Below are 19,149 nucleotides of genomic sequence, written 5' to 3' on the forward strand. Positions count from 1 at the left end.
CATTCTAGGGGCCCAAATGTGTGGTAAGGAGTTTGAAATCAAATTCTGTAAAAAATGACCTGTGAAATCCGAAAGGTGCTCTTTGGAATATGGGCCCCTTTGCCCACCTAGGCTGCAAAAAAGTGTCACACATCTGGTATCTCTGTATTCAGGAGAAGTTGAGGAATGTGTTTTGGGGTGTCTTTTTACATATACCCATGCTGGGTGAGAGAAATATCTTGGCAAAAGACAACTTTTCCCATTTTTTTATACAAAGTTGGCATTTGACCAAGATATTTATCTCACCCAGCATGGGTATATGTAAAAAGACACCCCAAAACACATTCCTCAACTTCTCCTGAATACAGAGATACCAGATGTGTGACACTTTTTTGCAGCCTAGGTGGGCAAAGGGGCCCATATTCCAAAGAGCACCTTTCGGATTTCACAGGTCATTTTTTACAGAATTTGATTTCAAACTCCTTACCACACATTTGGGCCCCTAGAATGCCAGGGCAGTATAACTACCTCACAAGTGACCCCATTTTGGAAAGAAGAGACCCCAAGGTATTCGCTGATGGGCATAGTGAGTTCATGGAAGTTTTTATTTTTTGTCACAAGTTAGTGGAATATGAGACTTTGTATGAAAAAAAAAAAGAAAATCATCATTTTCCGCTAACTTGTGACAAAAAATAAAAAAATTCTAGGAACTTGCCATGCCACTCACGGAATACCTTGGGGTGTCTTCTTTCCAAAATGGGGTCACTTGTGGGGTAGTTATACTGCCCTGGCATTTTCCAGGGGCCCTAATGTGTGGTAAGTAGGTAAATGACCAGTGAAATCCGAAAGGTGCTCTTTGGAATGTGGGCCCCTTTGCCCACCTAGGCTGCAAAAAAGTGTCACACATGTGGTATCGCCGTATTCAGGAGAAGTTGGGGAATGTGTTTTGTGGTGTCATTTTACATATACCCATGCTGGGTGAGAGAAATATCTTGGCAAAAGACAACTTTTCCCATTTTTTTATACAAAGTTGGCATTTGACCAAGATATTTATCTCACCCAGCATGGGTATATGTAAAATGACACCCCAAATCACATTCCCCAACTTCTCCTGAATACGGAGATACCACATGTGTGACACTTTTTTGCAGCCTAGGTGGGCAAAGGTGCCCAAATTCCTTTTAGGAGGGCATTTTTAGACATTTGGATACCAGACTTCTTCTCACGCTTTGGGGCCCCTAAAATGCCAGGGCAGTATAAATACCCCACATGTGACCCCATTTTGGAAAGAAGACACCCCAAGGTATTCAATGAGGGGCATGGCGAGTTCATAGAAAAAATAATAATTTGGCACAAGTTAGCGGAAATTGATTTTTTTTATTTTCTTCTCACAAAGTCTCCCTTTCCGCTAACTTGGGACAAAAATTTCAATCTTTCATGGACTCAATATGCCCCTCAGCGAATACCTTGGGGTGTCTTATTTCCAAAATGGTGTTATTTGTGGGGTGTTTGTACTGCCCTGGCATTTGAGGGTCTCCGCATTCATTACATGTATGCCCAGCATTAGGAGTTTCTGCTATTCTCCTTATATTGAGCATACAGGTAATGAGATTTTTTTTTTCCGTTCAGCCTCTGGGCTGAAAGAAAAAAATGAACGGCACAGATTTCTTCATTCGCATCGATCAATGTGGATGAAAAAATCTCTGCCAAAAAAAGAAAAAGGAGGGGAAAGGCGTCTGCCAGGACATAGGAGCTCCGCCCAACATTCATACCCACTTAGCTCGTATGCCCTGGCAAACCCGATTTCTCCATTCACATCAATCGTTGTGGATGAATAAATCATTGCCGGGATTTTTTTTTTTATATATATACAAAGTGTTTGCCAAAGTATATGAACACCGCCACCTCCTCAGCTCATATGCCTCGGCAAACGTATCTTTTACTGCAGAGGAGAAATCTCGTCTTGCAGCGCCGCATACACCGACTTGCGTGTAATCTGACAGCAGCGCAATGCTTCTGTCCGAATGCACATCAGTGCTGCAGCTAGTCGATCGGTTGGTCCACCTGGAAGGTAAAAAAAAAAAAGAAAAAAACAGGCCGCAAAGCAATAACTTTATTAACTTTAGAACAGAACATATTAACTTTTTTAAACTTTTTTAACTTTTTTACTTACCGGTAATTTTTTTTTTTTTTTTTTTTTTTTACATTTATAGAACAAACCTGTCCTTCCCCATGGGACAATGTGCAAAGCGCAAATCGCCCAAAGATGTGGCAAAGTACGTAATGCACTTTATCCCAGGTGAAAGAAGAGGTTTGCAGCAGCTGAGAGTAAAAGGGCCCTAATAGCCCTGTGTGCCTGTCCTGTGAGATGCAATCCCTATGCTAAGTGTACCTGTGTGTGGTACTTCCGGAAACACTCTCCATAGCATAGGGCAGGGTGGTCAGCACAGTCAGGACAGAAATAGCGGGTGTCACGCCTTATTCCACTCCTGCTACAGACACGACATCTTTTTCGGGGTGACGGTTGGGTTGAGGTACCAGGAACGACACTGGGGAAATGTCGCTCGTGTAGACGGCTAACTACACTGGTGGATGGGGCCACGGAACCTCCTGGGTAAAGGAGGTTCTCGATGATCTCTTCCTGGAATTTGAGGAAAGATCGTCTTCTCCCAGCCTTACTGTAGAGAACAAAACTATTATACAGCGCCAATTGAATTAAATATACAGACACCTTCTTATACCAGCGTCTGGTTCTGCGGGAAACTAAATACGGAGCCAACATCTGGTCATTGAAGTCCACCCCTCCCATGAGCGCATTATAGTCGTGGACACAGAGGGGCTTTTCAATGACACGGGTTGCTCGCTCAATTTGGATTGTCGTGTCTGCGTGAATGGAGGAGAGCATGTAAACGTCACGCTTGTCTCTCCATTTCACCGCGAGCAGTTCTTCGTTACACAAGGCAGCCCTCTCCCCCCTTGCAAGACGGGTGGTTACAAGCCGTTGGGGGAAGCCCACGCGACTAGTTCGCGCGGTGCCACAGGCGCAAATCCGTTCTAGAAACAAATGCCTAAAGAGGGCCACACTTGTGTAGGAATTGTCCACATAAAGATGGTACCCCTTGCCGAATAAGGGTGACACCAAGTCCCAGACTGTCTTCCCACTGCTCCCCAGGTAGTCAGGGCAACCGACCGGCTCGAGGGTCTGATCTTTTCCCTCATAGATCCGAAATTTGTGGGTATAGCCTGTGGCCCTTTCACAGAGCTTATACAATTTGACCCCATACCGGGCACGCTTGCTTGGGATGTATTGTTTGAAGCCAAGGCGCCCGGTAAAATGTATTAGGGACTCGTCTACGCAGATGTTTTGCTCAGGGGTATACAAATCTGCAAATTTCTGGTTGAAATGGTCTATGAGGGGCCGAATTTTGTGGAGCTGGTCAAAAGCAGGGAGGCCTCTGGGACGGGAGGTGGTGTTGTCGCTAAAATGCAGAAAACGCAGGATGGTCTCAAATCGTGTCCTGGACATAGCAGCAGAGAACATGGGCATGTGATGAATCGGGTGCGTGGACCAATATGACCACAATTCATGTTTTTTTGTCAGGCCCATGTTGAGGAGAAGGCCCAGAAAAATTTTAAGTTCGGAAACTTGGACTGGTTTCCACCGGAAAGGCTGGGCATAATAGCTTCCCGGGTTTGCGGTTATAAATTGTGTGGCATACCGGTTTGTCTCTGCCACGACTAAGTCCAAGAGCTCCGCAGTCAAGAACAGCTCAAAAAATCCCAGGGCCGAACCGATTTGAGCCGTCTCAACCCGAACTCCAGACTGGGCGGTGAAAGGGGGAACTACTGGTGCGGCTGAAGTTGGTGACTGCCAATCAGGGTTTGCCAGCACCTCAGGGATTCTAGGGGCTTTACGGGCCTGTCTGTGCGGTGGCTGCGACGGGGTAACTATTGCACGTGCCACCGTACCAGCTTCAACTGCCGTTCTGGTGCTCGCTACTTCACCATGTTGTACGGCAGTGCTGGTACTAGGTCCAGGAAGGGCTGCGCTGCTGGTGTATGCCTCACCACGTGATCCGGCAGCGACAGCCCCACTCTGCTGCTCTTGAAGCGGATCCTGCGCAACCTGTGGTCTAGCGACATGGGGCCGGGTACGCCTGGTGCTGCCAGGGACCTCAACCTCCTCGTCCGAACTTTGGGTCAGAGAGCCACTGCTTTCCACAGGTTCATATTCTGACCCGCTAGATTCGTCAGATGAGGGTTCCCACTCCTCATCCGACTGGGTCAGAATCCTGTAGGCCTCTTCAGAAGAATACCCCCTGTTTGACATTTTGGACTACTAAATTTAGGGGTATTCCCTGAGACTACCCAAGAAAAAAAGCAAGCCTGTCTTACAAAGGGGAGGCTAGCGAAGTACCGGAGGCCGCTGCGGTTGATAAAAAATATCAAAACTAAATTTTTTTATCGCCGCAGTGCGTGTAAAGTGAATGTGCAGTGATAAAAAAAATATATTTTTTTGTCACTGCGGGGGGGGCGGGCTTGGGTGAACGCACGTGTGGGCGACCGATCAGGCCTGATCGGGCAAACACTGCGTTTTGAGTGGAGGGCGAACTAAAGTGACACTAATACTATTATAGATCTGACTGTGATCAGTTTTGATCACTTACAGATACTATAAAAGTACAAATGCTGATTAGCGATACGCTAAACAGCGAATAAAAGTGACTGCGGTGCGGTGGGGTGGGCGCTAACTGACGCTAACTACCTAACCAAGGGGCCTAAACTATCCCTAAAACCTAACAGCCAATACTAGTGGAAAAAAAAAGTGACAGTTTACACTGATCACTTTTTGTCTTTCACTAGTGATTGACAGGGGCGATCAAAGGGGTGATCAAAGGGTTAATTGGGGTGCAGGGGGGTGATCAGGGGCTACAGTGAAGTGTTTGGTGCTACTCACAGTTCAGTCTGCTTCTCTGCTGGATCCAACCGACGAAAAGGACCAGCAGAGAAGCAGAGAAGCGATATAACAGATCATATTTACTAATATGATCTGTTATATGGTTTGTGATTGGATTTTTTAAAAATCGCCAGCCTGCCAGCCAATGATCGTTGCTGGCAGGCTGGTGACGAACTTCTTCTTTAACTTTTGCCGGCCCGCGATGCGCATGCGCGGGCCGGCTTTGAGCGAAATCTCGCGTCTCGCGAGATGACTCGTATATGCGTGACTCTGCGCAGCGCTGCCACCTCCGGAACGCAATCCTGTGTTAGGCGGTCCGGAGGTGGTTAAGGGCCGGGGCGCGTCACTTCCTGTGTTTTATGGGTTGGATCATGTGACCTCGCCAACCAATCCTAGCCCTCCTGCACATATATAAGTGGCTTAGCCCCCTTCCCAGATGCCTCAGTGTCAAGGTCCTTGTGTCCTGCTAAGGTTCCTAATATCCGTTTGTGGTCCTATGTTCCTGACTCGTACTTGTATTCCGGGACTCTGCTACCTGTTTGATACCTGCCTGCTTGCCTTGACTCTCCTGATGCCAACCCGGATTGCCTGACCTGTACCTGTGCCACCTTTCCTGACCTATTGCCTGTCTGCCTTCGCCTCTGCCTCATCCTTCGGTCCTGCACTGTTGCTCCTAGTAACGACTCAGCTTGCTGGCAACGCCTGTACCTCTGGGACCTTTCTCAGGTACCTCCTGGTCCGCCTGGACCAGCTGCCTTGTGTGCCTATCCTCCTCAAGAGGTAGCAACCTAGTGTTCCCCTTGGGAAAGTCTATCCCCACCATCAGGGGTACTGTGAAGGTTGAGGGGATCACTTAACCAACGCCCTTAGAGGAGGTAGGACATGTGGCACAGTGGGTTCACACCCGTTGATTCGTGACATTGAGGTTGCACCAATTTTATGAAATGGTGCACAGTAATAATATATTTGGTTTAAATGCAAAGTGTTGTATGCCTGTGTAAGACACTCTCCTGTTTCGCGGTCCACTGGGGCCCCCAGGAATTCTCGTGGGGCTCGGCCTGTGGGGGACCCCACTGGAGTAGCGGGACAGGTCACGCATGTGCCTGCGGAATCTTCGGTTCCGACTCCTTTGCGGGGGGGCGCGGTTACGGCGTCCGTGCCGACGCGATCGCATATTCATGCTGGACCGCTTGAGCGTCCGCATGCACACTTAAGAGGAGGTTCGCAAAGGGTTACGCGGCCAAACATACGCGCATCTTATTCGCTACGCCGGCCGCTGACGTGGAATATACCTGTACATAATCTCTAGTAGACTAGAGGGCAGGCATGGGTTAAGTGATCAATGACCAGCCAAGGCCGCACAAGTGTCAGGGATTAGGATAATCATATGGCCTATGAGGAATAGACACATGGCACTCTGTGATTGGTTAGCAGGTGTTTAAGAGATGATCTCCCTGGCTGGTCAGTGCCCACTGTTGTTTTGACAACCCGGGTGTATGTTGCTGTTCACATTCTTCTAGACTACCTGTGCATGACCTCTGACTTCCTCAATCCATCTCTAGAGACTGCCTGTGGGAAACTTCTATGCGGAACAGTTTGTCTCGTGTTGGACCTCGGATCGGACCCTGGAAATGTCTCGTCCCTAGGTACTACGTTACACAGACTATTTCTGTGCATATGAACTTTGGCCTGGTCTGGCTGTGCCTTGTGGGTATTTCTGCACAAGTTATTATTTGGATTGATTACCTGCATATGATTTCTGGTCTGGACTGTACTGCCGTCATTTAATAAATCCACCATTGTTTAAACTCTGTCTGGTTGTTTGGTTGTTTGGGGTTCTGCACCATTACAGAACAGCGGGCCCCAACCTCCAGTCATCATGGATCGTATCCAGCAGCAATTAGTGAAATTGACCGGAGCAGCCAATCTCTTGGTCCAACAGAGGATAAACATCTCTGCTGTAAATCTCAACAAGATCCATGCACAACTGGCAACAGTCGGGGACGAGCTTAAACTCCTCCTTCAGGGAGTTCAGGGTTTGCCCGACCCGACTCCAGCAGAACCCCGAGTGGAACCCAAGATACCGCTACCTGAGGTTTTTTCGGGAAATAGGCAGGAGTTTCTCACTTCCATGATTCCTGCTATTTATATTTTGAATTACGTCCTGCATCTTCGGGGAATACCAAACAGAATATCGGCATTGTTATGTCCCTATTAAATCTTTTCATGTTTAGTGTTTTACGTATCGTAGATTCGCTAACAGGGATGTTAGCAAATGCCAGAGACTTTTGTAAGTCTTTAGCTGACACTCTAGGATTCTTCTTCACCTCATTGAGCAGTCTGCGCTGTGCTCTTGCAGTCATCTTTACAGGATGGCCACTCCAAGGGAGAGTAGCAGCAGTGCTGAACTTTCTCAATTTATAGACAATTTGTCTTACCGTGGACTGATGAACAGCAAGGCTTTTGGAGATACTTTTATAACCCTTTCCAGCTTTATGCAAGTCAACAATTCTTAATCGTAGGTCTTCTGAGAGCTCTTTTGTGCGAGGCATCATTCACATCAGGCAATGCTTCTTGTGAAAAGCAAACCCAGAACTGGTGTGTGTTTTTTATAGGGCAGGGCAGCTGTAACCAACACCTCCAATCTCAACTCATTGATTGGACTCCAGTTGGCTGACACCTCACTCCAATTAGCTCTTGGAGATGTCAAAAATCTAGGGGTTCACATACTTTTTCCACCTGCACTGTGAATGTTTACATGGTGTGTTCAATAAAAACATGGTAACATTTAATTCTTTGTGTGTTATTAGTTTAAGCAGACTGTGATTGTCTATTGTTGTGACTTAGATAAAGATCAGATCACATTTTATGACCAATTTGTGCAGAAATCCATATCATTCCAAAGGGTTCACATACTTTTTCTTGCAACTGTATATAATGATCCGGATCGCACTCGTACTGCTGAGACCCAGCTGGAACATCTCCAACAAGGACGATGCCCAGCGGAGGAATTTACTGCAGAGTTCCGTTGCTAGACCACTTTTACCAACTGGGGGGATGCCACTTTCTGGCACCGGTTCCGGTTGGGACTATGTGACCCTGTCAGAGACTTGTTGTTATCTTTACCATCCCCACCATCACTAGATGTGGCAATCCAGCAGGCAATCGACGCTGATCGCCGAATTCAGGAACGTCGACTGGAGTGGGCTTCTCGCCCAGCCTCATCCAGTCTATCCCCAAAACCCAGTAAACCGGCTGAGGAACCCATGGAACTGGGGTCCTCTTGTCTTACCCCTACTGAGAGGGCTCATCGCCAAAATGAGGGTCTTTGCCTATATTGTGGAGGAGTTGGTCACCAGCTAAAGAGATGCCCATTACTCCTGCGGGGAAACGACAAAGCCTAGTGGGAATCGAGGAGAACCCACTAGGTGCTCTGCTGCCTCCTCTTAAAATAAGTCGGCTTCTTATACCCATTTCTATTGAATGGTAAGGGAAGGACCATCCTTTTTCCGCCTTACTTGACTCTGGAGCTACCGGAAATTTTATCGACTCTTCCCTGGTTCGACAGTTACAGATTCCAGTCGTTAAGCTGGAAGCAGCCATTTCCATCACCGCTATGGATGGGTCTCTCCTTCAAGAAGGCCGGTCGTTGTGAATGACACCCGGGTTACAGGTAACGGTGGGGGCTGGTCACCGGGAGGTCTTAAAACTTTTAACCCTGGACATGCCATCCACTCCTGTGATTTTGGGTCTCCCCTGGTTGAGACTTCATAATCCAGTAGTAGACTGGCACTCTGGACAAATTTGCCAGTGGAGTTCTGATTGCCTCACTAGGTGCATTTGTCCGGAGTTGCCACTGGCATTTACTGAATTTTGAGTGTGTTATCTAAACATTATCATCACTTACAGGATGTGTTCAGCCCACAGAGGGCTGATGTGTTACCTCCTCATAGGCCATATGATTGTCCTATTGATTTGTTGCCAGGTACCATGCCACCCAGAGGACATATGTATAATCTCACTGGGACTGAGATTCAGGCCCAGCGGGATTATATAAAAGAGAACCTTGATAAGGGTTTCATTCAACCGTCTACTTCTCCCGCAGGAGCGGGATTCTTCTTCGTGGGGACGAAAGACGGCGGATTGAGACCCTGTATCGATTTCCGCGGCCTCAATCGAATTACGGTGAAGAATCGGTACCCTCTTCCACTTATTGGGGACTTTTTCTCACAGGTGGCGGGGGCCCAAGTTTTCACCAAACTCGATTTGCGGGTTGCATATAATTTGGTACGCATTCATAAGGGTGATGAATGGAAGACCACATTTAACACCAGGGACGGGCATTACGAGTTATCTTGTAATGCCTTTCGGTCTCTGTAATGCCCCTGCGGTCTTCCAGGAGTTCATTAATGATGTCCTCCAGGATTTCTTGGGTAGATTCATGATCGTCTATTTAGACGATATACTAATCTATTCATCGGACCTGCAGACTCACCGGGATCATGTGTGTCAGGTTTTCCAGAAGCTGAGGGAGAATCGCCTATACGCCAAACTCGAGAAGTACCTGTTTGAGGTGAGAGAATTCCCCTTCCTAGGGTATATTGTCTCTGAATGAGGTTTGGCGATGGATCCATCCAAGCTCTCAACTGTTCTGGATTGGCCTCCGCCTAAGGACCTGAAGGGATTACAGTGTTTCTTAGGTTTCGCCAACTTCTACCGCAAATTTATCAAGAACTTTTCTGCGGTGGTAGTGCCCCTCACGAACCTCACTAAGAAGGGGGCGAACCCATCTAAGTGGACAAGAGAGGCTGGCGAAGCCTTTGAGATGCTGAATCATGCCTTCTGCTCCGCTCCAATCCTCATTCATCCAGACACTTCTCAACCTTTTTTCCTCGAGGTTGACAACTCTGAGGTTGGTGTGGGGGCAGTTCTCTCCCAGGATTCTGGAAATCCTGAGAGGCTTCATCCTTGTGCCTTTTTCTCCCAGAAACTCTCACCAGCCAAATGCAATTATGACATTGGCAATAGAGAGCTTCTGGGAGTTAAGTTGGCCTTTCAAGAGTGGAGGCATTGGCTAGAGGGTGCGGAACATCCCATTACGGGTTACACAGACCACAAAAACCTTGAATACATTGAAGGTGTCAAGAGGCTAAATTTTCGTCAAGCTCATTGGGCATCATTTTTCACTCATTTTAATTTCCGGTTAACTTACAAACCGGGACCCAAAGATGTCAAAGCAGATGCCCTCTCCCGTTGTTTCCCAGAGGTCATTTTGGTGCGTGACTCTGAGCCTGAGCCCATTATTCCTGCGTGGTGCTTCATAGCCGCTTTGAACACCCCAGATATAATGGAGGATTTGTCTTCTCTTCTTCTGCTTTTGCAGGCAGAGAGCCTTCCTAACAAACCTGAAGGTCGGCTGTTTGTACCTGTAAACTTCAGGCTCAGTTATACAACAGTTACATGATTCTAAGTCGACCGGGCATCTGGGGATAGAAAAGACCATGTCCCTTTGTAAACGTCATGTCTGCTCGCCTAAGATGTTTTTTGATATCAAAGCCTACATTCAGGCATGTAGTATTTGTGCTCGATGTAAACCGGCTCGGTCCGCTCCCTCTGGTACTTTGCTTCCACTGCCTATTCCTTCGGCCCCATGGACCCACATGTCCATGGACTTCAGATATGCCTAGGTCTTCCGGTTATACGGTAATTTGGGTAGTGGTGGACCGTTTTAGTAAGATGGCTCATTTTATACCACTCACCAGATTGCCATCAGCTGGAGAGCTGGCAGGTCTGTTTGTCAAACATGTCTTCCGATTACATAGGGCGCCAGAGGATATTGTTTCAAATAGAGGAGTCCAGTTTATCTCCTGGTTTTGGCGTTCTTTCTGCTCTTGGTTGGGGATTAGGCTGTCATTTTCTTCTGGTTTTCACCCAGAGACCAATGGGCAAACAGAGAGAATGAACCAGACTCTGGAACAATATCTCTGGTGTTTCGTGTCAGACTGCCAGGAGGAATGAGCAGCTCAGCTTCCCTTTGTGGAGGTGGCTTATAACAACTCCGAACATGCCTCTACCAAGATGTCTCTGTTCAGGTGCGTGGGGGGCAGGAATCCAAGACTCTCCTCTCTGGTAGGGGCCTCCACTGACTCACCGGTGGCTGACCAATGGTTCCAGGATAGGCAACCCATTTGGTTGCTGGCGTGGCGGAATCTTTGTAGTGGGGTGGCGCAACAGAAAAGATTTGCTGATTGTCATCGCACTGAGGAGCAAGAGTTTAAGGTAGGAGATCCAGTGTGGGTCTCCGCCCGGAACACTCCCTTGCGCTAACCGTCTGCCAAAATGGGGCCTAGATTCATTGGTCCATATCCGGTGACACAAAAGATTAATCGGGTGACTTATCAGGTTGCTCTTCCTCCATCGATTCGAGGAGTGAACACTGTCACGGTAAGTGAGGGAAGGGAAGCAAACCAAATACAACAAAAGCAATAAAACACCAGGCTAGGCCCCAAAGCTAGGGAACAGGGAAAGGTCACCACCTGACAATCCCTGAGCCTTTCCCTGACTGCTGACAACATGAGCAAATCCTTAAGGTGGAAGTGCTCATGCGCAGGAACCTAAGCCTAGCTGAAACTGTAACAAACCCTCAGCTAGGGAGCTGGAGATAAGACGACCGGTTCCTAGCGCAAGGTGCAGGAACCAGCGTCCTTCTGAGGCCTAGCCAGAACACACAACAAAAGAGAAGGAGTAGGACTTAGCTTAAGACGGACGGGGAGCAGGAGATCCACCAAACACCAGCTGAGAACTCCAGAAGCAAATGTAAACCGCAAGGGCTATAATGAGAGGCGGGTATAAACAGCACCACTAAATAGCTAATGAGCAGAACCTGTGGGGAGGTGGGATCCTGCCCAAAACCATAACAAAGAGAAACAGAACAATCTGTCAGATAGACTCACGTGCAGCAAGTCTGTCAGATCTTCTCAGGCCTCTCACAGGGCAGGGAGTGACAAACTCTTTTCATGTTTCACTGCTCAAATCGGCAGCTCCCTTCATTCAAACTCCATCTCTGGTGAAGGTTTAAGGGGAGCCTGAATTCGAGGTTAATAAGATTTTGGACTCCCGTTTTGTCCATTGGTCCCTCCAGTATTTAGTGGACTGGAAAGGATTTGGTACCTGTCTGCCAGGTTCATGCGGATGAATTAGTGGCAGTTTTCCACTGTGAGAATCCGGGGAAAGCCTGTTTGGAGTCTTCTGAGCCGCCTCCTCGAGGGAGGGGTAATGTAAGACACTCTCCTGTTTCGCGGTCCACTGGGGTCCCCAGGCATTCTTGTGGGGCTCGGCCTGTGGGGGACTCCATTGGAGTAGCAGGACAGGTGACGCATGTGCCTGCAAAATCTTCGCTTCCGACTCTTTTGCAGAGGGACGCGGTTCCGGCGTCCGTGCCGACGTGATCGCTTATCCATGCTGGGCCGCTTGAGCGTCCGCATGCACGCTTGAGAGGAGGTTTGCAAAGGGTTATGCGGCCGAACGTACGCGCATCTTATTCGCTACGCCGGCCGCTGACTAGAGGGCAGGCATGGGTTAAGTGATCAATGACCAGCCAAGGCCGCACAAGTATCAGGGATTAGGATAATCATATGGCCTATGAGGAATAGACACATGACACTCTGTGATTGGCTAGCAGGTGTTTAAGAGGCGATCAGTGCCCACTGTTGTTTTGACAACCTGGGTGTATGTTGCTGTTCACATTCTTCCAGACTACCTGTGCATGACCTCTGACTTCCTCAATCCATCTCTAGAGACTGCCTGTGGGAAACTTCTATGTGGAACAGTTTGTCTAGTGTTGGACCTCGGATCGGACCCTGGAAATGTCTCGTCCCTAGGTACTACGTTACATGGACTATTTCTGTGCATATGAACTTTGGCCTGGTTTGCCTGTCCCTTGTGAGTTTTCCTGCACAAGTTATTATTTGGATTGATTACCTGCAAATGATTTCTGGTCTGGACTGTACTGCCGTCCTTTAATAAATCCACCATTGTTTAAACTCTGTCTAGTTGTTTGGGGTTCTGCATCATTACAGCCTGTGTCTCTAAACGTACACCAGGGGGGTTGCCTGATGTGGAGATGTAACTTTTTTTTTTTTGCAATTTCATAAATGAGACTTAAGCTACTTTCACATCTGTGTTTTCGTTTCCAGTTTTGAGACCGGGGACACCGGTCATCTATTGCCTACATCTGGGCTCCTATTCCTGGAGGGTCTCGATTGAGGGACGCTAAATTGAAAATCTCCATTGTGAGACACTGCTGCTGGAGTATTGTTCTCCACTTCCCCTGACAAACCAGACAGAAGTCATACTGGCTGGGGAAACGTAACGTTGGGATTTGTTTTTTGTTTTTGTTTTTTTCTGTTGTTTTCTTTAGTGTGTCTGTTATGTTTATACCAGTGTTTCCCAACCAGTGTGCCTCCAGCTGTTGCAAAACTACAACTCCCAGCATGCCCGGACAGCCTTTGGCTGTGCAGGCATGCTGGGAGTTGTAGTTTTGCAACACCTGGAGGCACACTGGTTGGGAAACACTGGTTTATACTATTGGTTAATGAGGATAGGGGCATACAGGGAGAGTCAGATTAGGCACGAGGACAGGGAACCTCTACCTTTAAGGGGTGTCCCTGGGCTGAGCTTAATTAGGGTCACGGAGGGATTCATGTAGGATAGGATTTCACTGACTATTGGACATTACGTCTATGAGCTGCACTAATATTACGGCCTCCGGACCATCCTGGTTAACAGTAATGTTAAATATCTACCTGATTGCTTCATTCACCAGTGTTGGTTCCCCACCTGGCTATTGAGAACTACACCCACTGACATCTCAGCAAACCGTTAAGTTCTATACCCACTGATATCTCCGCAAACCGTGAGTAACCACAAAACCTTGGCAACGCGTGAATTTTCACGGAATATATGCATAGTAATTCAGCAAACCGTGTATAACCGCGGAATATATGTCAAGTCAATTGACCATATTGCATTACTGTTTTTTTATGATGGCCCCACCAATATCAGGTCATCATTGAGCTATAATTGTCGTTTATTGTATCGTAAATGATTCCTCAGCCGTCTTCCATATACATGTCAAGGATTCCTTTTTGGATGTTGTCACATGTACTACCAGTATACCCCTTGTCTCATTGATTATAGTATTGTATTGTATGTCTTGCTGACTCTCCTGTTATGTGTAGTCCGGCTGTAGGCCAGATTTTAGTTTATTATTAATAAAAGGTATATTTTAATTGGGAAGGTGTTCTAGTGCATGACAGTTTTGAGATCCGTCAGAGGATCTCAAAACTGGAGGAAATTGGGGATAAAACTGAACAAACCGGAATAGCATGCACCCATGACGCACACAAGCCCTGCAAGCAATGTTTTTGAGTGACTCATGGGATACTGATCAAGATGGATCCGGCATGAAACACAATGTATGTCAATGGTGCCGGGTCTGTTTTTTTCAGACATGAAATAAAACGGAATGGTTTTAGTGCTGGATCCGTCTTGTTCATTTTGGAGATAATACAACCGGATCCATTCTGAGCAGATGCAGTAGGTTGTATTATTTACCAGATGCGTTTTTGCTTATCCCCTGCTGGATCCAGCAAAAACGCAGATGTGAAAGTAGCCTTAAGGCTATATTCACACGACCGGATCCGCAAAACACTGATACTGGCCCATGTGCGTTCTGCAATTTGCGGACCGCATATGTCACCGCTATCATAGAAAATCCCTATTCTTGTCCGCAATTTCGGACAAGAATAGGACATGTTCTATATTTTTGAGGGGCCGTGGCACGGAACTACGGATGCAGACAGCACATGGTGTGCTGTCTGCATCTTTTGCGGCACCAGAGAAATGAATGGGTCCACACCCATTCCGCAAAATTGAGGAATGGATGTGGACTCGTTTATACGGTCATGTGAATGTAGCCTAAAGGTGTTATAGTCTGAAATCCTGACCTACTTTTCACTCAACTTATAAAAGTGGCGAGACTCACCAAATACTGCAAAATTATGCTTCAAATGTTGCAAGCAGGCATCACTTGTGACATTTTTATGCTACAAGACTGGCATATCAGATTTCATAAGTTTACCTCTGTTTATATTTCTGGTCTTAAAAAAATAAAAATAAATCTGTAATGTGGAAAGACTAAACTCTGGGGGGGGGGGGGGGGGGAGGTGTTCGGGGACAGACATTTTTATTTAGTTTTGCCAGTGATTATTTTATGAGTTATAATTAGAGATGAGCGAATCGAATCAGACAAAGTGGAATTCGATCCGAATTTCAGGAAAAATTTGATACACAATGAATGCGAATTTCCTCGTGCTTCGTGGCAACATGGGTTAAGGAACTCTGGGAAGGTGAGATCACCCAGATTGTAATTATTTGACCCCTCACTGATTTTGTAAGTTTGTCCAATGACAAAGAAATGAAAAGTCTCAGAACAGTATCATTTCAATGGTAGGTTTATTGTAACAGTGGCAGATAGCACATCAAAAGGAAAATCGAAAAAATAACTTTAAATAAAAGATAGCAACTGATTTGCATTTCATTGAGTGAAATAAGTATTTGAACCCTCTAACAAAAAAAGACTTAATACTTGGTGGAAAAACCCTTGTTTGCAAGCACAGAGGTCAAACGTTTCTTGTAATTGATGACCAAGTTTGCGCACATTTTAGGAGGAATGTTGGTCCACTCCTCTTTGCAGATCATCTCTAAATCCCTAAGGTTTCGAGGCTGTCTCTGTGCAACTCTGAGCTTGAGCTCCCTCCATAGGTTTTCGATTGGATTAAGGTCCGGAGACTGACTAGGCCACTCCATGACCTTAATGTGCTTCTTCTTGAGCCACTCCTTTGTTGCCTTTGCTGTATGTTTTGGGTCATTGTCGTGCTGGAACACCCATCCACGACCCATTTTCAGTTTCCTGGCAGAGGGAAGGAGGTTGTCGCTCAGGATTTCACGATACATGGCTCCGTCCATTTTCCCGTTTATGCGAATAAGTTGTCCTGTGCCCTTAGCAGAAAAACACCCCCAAAGCAAAATGTTTCCACCCCCATGCTTGACGGTGGGGACGGTGTTTTGGGGGTCATAGGCAGCATTTTTCTTCCTCCAAACACAGCGAGTTGAGTTAATGCCAAAGAGCTCTATTTTGGTCTCATCAGACCACAGCACCTTCTCCCAGTCACTCTCTGAATCATTCAGGTGTTCATTGGCAAACTTCAGACGGGCCTGCACATGTGCCTTCCTGAGCAGGGGGACCTTGCGAGCCCTGCAGGATTTTAATCCATTGCGGTGTAATGTGTTTCCAATGGTTTTCTTGGTGACTGTGGTCCCTGCTAATTTGAGGTCATTACCTAACTCCTCCCGTGTAGTTCTAGGATGCTTTTTCACCTTTCTCAGAACCATTGACACCCCACGAGGTGAGATCTTGCGTGGAGCCCCAGAGCGAGGTCGATTGATGGTCATTTTGTGCTCCTTCCATTTTCGAACAATCGCACCAACAGTTGTCACCTTCTCTCCCAGCTTCTTGCTAATGGTTTTGTAGCCCATTCCAGCCTTGTGCAGGTCTACAATTTTGTCTCTGACATCCTTGGACAGCTCTTTGGTCTTTCCCATGTTGGAGAGTTTGGAGTCTGCTTGATTGATTGATTCTGTGGACAGGTGTCTTTTATACAGGTGACTAGTTAAGACAGGTGTCCTTAATGAGGGTGACTAATTGAGTAGAAGTGTCTAACCACTCTGTGGGAGCCAGAACTCTTAATGGTTGGTAGGGGTTCAAATACTTATTTCACTCAATGAAATGCAAATCAGTTGCTATCTTTTATTTAAAGTTATTTTTTCGATTTTCCTTTTGATGTGCTATCTGCCACTGTTACAATAAACCTACCATTGAAATGATACTGTTCTGAGACTTTTCATTTCTTTGTCATTGGACAAACTTACAAAATCAGTGAGGGGTCAAATAATTATTTCCCCCACTGTACATGCATGCAGCCAATCAGCAGCCAGCCAGCCCTGTGATGTCACAGCCCTATAAATACGGCAGCCATTTTATATTCTGCCATTTTCCAGCGTTCTGAGTGCAGGGACAGATGTGAGAAGGTGCTAGGGACAGCAATAAGAAAAACCTCATTGCGATTTATAAGTGCAGGGAAAGGATAGGGAGGAATTATTTCACAGTGTCTTAGTGCAGGGAGAGACATCAGAAGGCACTAGGGACAGTGCTAGTAAAGTGATTTACAAGTGCAGGAAGAGATTTTTTGGGGATTCAAATAGTCATTATACAGCTCTGTCATTCCAGAAATTTGTTCTTGGGGTGCAAGTGCTACGTTGAAAAGCCTTTAGTGGCTTATATCTGCAGTTCTATGTGGTGAAAGCGTCTAGTGGCGTACTGTATTTCAGTACTAAGAGAAAAATATATACGCAGATCACTGTTGCAGTTATTTGCGGTGAAAGCGATTAGTGGAGTATTTCAGTGCAAAAAGAAAAATATATACGCACTTCAATGGTGCAGTTATTTGTGGTAAAAGTGTTTAGTGGCCTATTTCAGTACAGAAAGAAAAATATATTCTCAGTTCACTTCTGCAGTTATATGTGTTGAAAGCGTTCAGTGGCCTATTTCAGTACAGAAAGAAAAATATTTTTTAAGCTTTTAGGGGTGTTTTAATTTGCTTTTAATTTATTTAGTTCAGCTAAAAGTATGTCAAACAGAGAAGTGCCAGGCCATGCACAGAGGAGTGGCAGAGGCATAAATGTTTCTGTCGCAGGCAGAGGTCACAGCAGAGTAAGGGGCGTGGCAGCAGGAGTCTCAGCGAGAGGCCTGAGCTCCCGGTGTCATCTAGAGGTCGTTTCTTGACCAGCAACCTAGCAGTTCTTGATTGGTTAACTCAGTCATCCACTTCATCCCAAATTACATCAGACACCACCAGCCAACAGTCAGTGGGTTTGTCAGACACAACCCTTAGTTGGCATGGCCCGGGAGCAGGCCTTGTGCCCTCACTTGTCCTCAATCTGCCTCTATCCTTCGCTGACAGATGCTCTATATTATACCACACAGCAGAGCTGACAGATCCTCTATATTACACCACACAGCAGAGCTGACAGATCCTCTCTACTACACCGCACAGGAGAGCTGACAGATCCTTTAAATCTTTTTTTACCTCCCCATGTAAGGGAGTTGTAAGGGATGCGTGGGGGGGCGGGTATGGGGGGTGATCTTGACTAGTCACAGGAGTTTGGGGGTTGCATGGGAGGAGGGTAAAGACTTTGACAGGGTCCCCCCGCAACAGTATTATACAATGACACTACATGACAGACAGTGTGTATGTGTGTGTGTGTGTGTGTGTATATATATATATATATATATATATATATATATATACATATACACTGCCTGTCCAAAAAAAAAGTCGCCACCTGGATTTAACTAAGCAAATAGTTATGACCATCCTATTGGATAATTACTGCATGGGCGATTATCTTTCAGCTGGCAACAAGTTATTTAACCCCAACTGTTGCAATGAGTTGCTTCTCATTCCTTAAACAACCATGTCGAAAGACACATCTCGTGGTCGTGGAAAAGATGTTAGTCTATTTGAGAAGGGTCAAATCATTGGCATGCATCAAGCAGAGAAAACATCTAAGGAGATTGCAGACACTACTAAAATTGGATTAAGAACTGTCCAACGCATTATTAAAAACTGGAAGGATAGTGGGGACCCATCGTATTCGAGCAAGAAATGTGGCTGGAAAAAAATCCCGAATGATCGTGATCGACGATCACTTAAACGTTTGGTGAAATTAAATCGTAGAAAAACAGTAGTAGAACACAGGGCTATGTTTAATAGTAAAAGTAAGAGTATTTCCACACGCACAATGCGAAGGGAACTCAAGGGATTGGGACTGAACAGCTGTATAGCCGTAAGAAAACCACTAATCAGTGAGGCAAAGCAGAAAAAAGGCTTCAATTTGCTAGGGAGCATAAATATTGGACTCTGGAGCAATGGAAGTGTCACCGCCAGACATCTGTGAAGCTCTGACAGATGTTCTTCAGAACCTCCTGCTTGAGGTTCTTTTGTTTTGTTTTCGTTTTGTCATCTCGTTTCCCTCTCTCAGCTGTCATCTAGTTGCACTGATTGCATCCCTTTAAATCCCCTCCCATACTG

The sequence above is a fragment of the Bufo bufo genome, chromosome 4, assembly GCF_905171765.1.
Source record: "Bufo bufo chromosome 4, aBufBuf1.1, whole genome shotgun sequence".
Taxonomy (NCBI): Eukaryota; Metazoa; Chordata; class Amphibia; order Anura; family Bufonidae; genus Bufo; species Bufo bufo.